The 2,376-nt window shown below is 40.7% G+C and overlaps 1 pseudogene; it reads left to right on the top strand.

Annotated features, from left to right (window-relative positions):
- The first annotated feature begins 659 nt into the window (after positions 1 to 659).
- Positions 660 to 759, top strand: LOC115938725 (U6 spliceosomal RNA; annotated as a pseudogene).
- Positions 760 to 2,376: the final 1,617 nt, after the last annotated feature.

Raw genomic sequence — 2,376 nt, 5'->3', positions numbered from 1 at the left:
TTTACTCTTTCAATAAATATTTATTGAGGCCCGACTGTGTGTCAGGACCGTGTGAGGCAGTGGACATGTAGTAGCAAAGAAGACAGGAGAGATCCTTGGCCTCTTGAGCATACAGTAAACAGGTAAAGAAAAAGCTCAGAGAATTCCTGACTGTGACAAAAGGCTAAGATGGAAATTAAAGAAAGATGTGACAGACAGTGACTGTGACTAGGAGGTGCAGGGCCACCTTAAACAGGGTGGCCAAGAATCACCTTGGTCAAGGTTACTTTTGAGCTGATATTTGAAGGATGGGAAAGAGCCAGGCACAGGAGAGCTGGAGCCCCAGGGGTAGAGAGCTCCAAGAAACGAGAATGGCAGGTGAAAAGGCCCTGGGGCAGAACAAGCTTGGTTGTTCTAGAACACAGACGAGTCTGACTAGAGCTAAGACACTAGGGCAGAGAGGTAGAAAATGAGACCTGAGCGGAAGGCAAGGGCCACTTCGTGCAGAGCTGTGGGGCTACGGCAGGAGTTTGGATTTTATTCCAAGTGCAGTGGGAAGCCACTGAGGAATCAGGGTGCGGATGGAAGTGACATAATCAGATTTGCATTTTTTTTTAATATTAGTTTCTGTGGAAATAATTATTAGAGCAGCAAAACCTGTTAAAAGGCTACGGTCGGGCTTGCTTTGGCAGCACATAAACTAAAACAGGAACAATACAGAGATCAGCATGGCCCCTGTGCAGAAGTGATAGGCGAATTCATAAATCATTTCACACTTCTAAAGAAAAGGCCCAGGTCAAAGCAGGGAGGAAACTGATCCAGGAAATCTCAGAAAGCAAGTCACCAAATTTTGTAAACTCTGCAAAAATGACAGAAGTGGGCACTCTTTGAGTTAGAGAAACATTTTTGAACTCTATCTCATTCTAAGGTTTCCGGAAAACCGAGTCCACATAAAAGCTGACAACCAGAAAATTCTCAACGTCAAATCCTATACAAACTTACCATAAGGAAAAAAGAAATAAAGAGCAGAATAACACCCCTCCAAGTAGAGCACGGTAGAAAGACATGCCCACAAAGCAGATCAAAACTATAATTTCCTACTTCAAAACGACAAGAGATGTTTTTAAAAAGTATGTAACACATGAAAGAAAACATAAATCAAAATTAGAAAAACTCAGAAATGAGGTTGCAGAACTCAGGAAAGTATCATTTTTTAAAAAAATTTATTTCAGAAGTAAAGACCAAACCAGAAGAAACACAAGAATGAACAGAGACACGAAATAATGCCTTAAGAGACATAAGAGATAAAAAGAGGAAAGTTGAAAAAAAATCAACAAAAAAATGAAAAAAGAGATAGGATTTGAGAGCAAGTAACAATTACTGAAGCTTTTTTTTTTTTTTAAGATTTTATTTATTTATTTGACAGAGAAAGAGAGAGAACACAAGCAGGGGGAGTGGCCGAGGCAGAGGGAGAAGTAGGCTCCCCACGGAGGAAAGAGCCTCATGCGGCACTCGATCCCAGGACCCTGGGATCATGACCGGAGCCGAAGGCAGACGCTTAACCGACTGAGCCACCCAGGCGTCCCACACATACTGAAGATTTAAAATGAAGATAATCCAAGTCTCTGAGGAAAAAAGCATAAGCCGCAGAACAGAATGAATAGTGAAAACTATAATTCAGGAAAACTTTCCTAAAATAAAAAGAGTTGAAACCACCTATGGAAAGAGCACAACACTGTACCTGAGAATATCAATGTAGAATGACCAAAAGGTAGTCTAGTACAATTACTGGAGGGAAAGGAGGAAAGAATGAGAGAGAGAGAGAGAGAGACAGAAAAAGAGGAAGGCAGGAGAGAGGGAGGGAGGGGAAGGGATGGAGGGAGGGAGGAAGGAAGGAAGGAAGGAAAACGTTTGGCATCTAGAAAAAAGAACACATAACTCATAAGAAAAGAAAGTTAGATTATCATCAAACTTTTCAAAGAGAATACTTATGCCAAAAGAAAATGGAATGGCATATTTAAGATCCTTAAGGAAAGAAAGTGTAAGTCATTGGTTTTGTATCAAGCAAAACTGACTTTCAAGTATAAAAGACACAGACATACTGTTATCAATATGCAAGAAGTCAGGGAATGCTATTTCCATGAGCCCTTCCTGGGAAATCCACTAGAGAACGAGCTTCAGATAGCCAAAATAACGAGAGACAGAAGACGGATGGTGAGCCATAAATAATATAGTAACCTGTAGAGTTAAGACCCAGCGAGGGTTCAGAACGAGACGGTATATGCAAAAGTTTTTTTCAGCAGTCACATTGGTTTTAGTATTTTTTTAAAGATTCATTTATTTACTTATTTATTTGAGAGAGAGAGAGAGAGAGAGAGTGCAGGGGGGAGGAGCAAA

The sequence above is a fragment of the Leptonychotes weddellii genome, chromosome 3 (genome assembly GCF_054177405.1).
Source record: "Leptonychotes weddellii isolate Sample4059 chromosome 3, ASM5417740v2, whole genome shotgun sequence".
In the NCBI taxonomy this organism is placed as follows: Eukaryota; Metazoa; Chordata; class Mammalia; order Carnivora; family Phocidae; genus Leptonychotes; species Leptonychotes weddellii.
The sequence above is the reverse complement of the archived record's forward strand: the minus strand, read 5'-3'. Positions and strand labels throughout refer to the sequence as shown.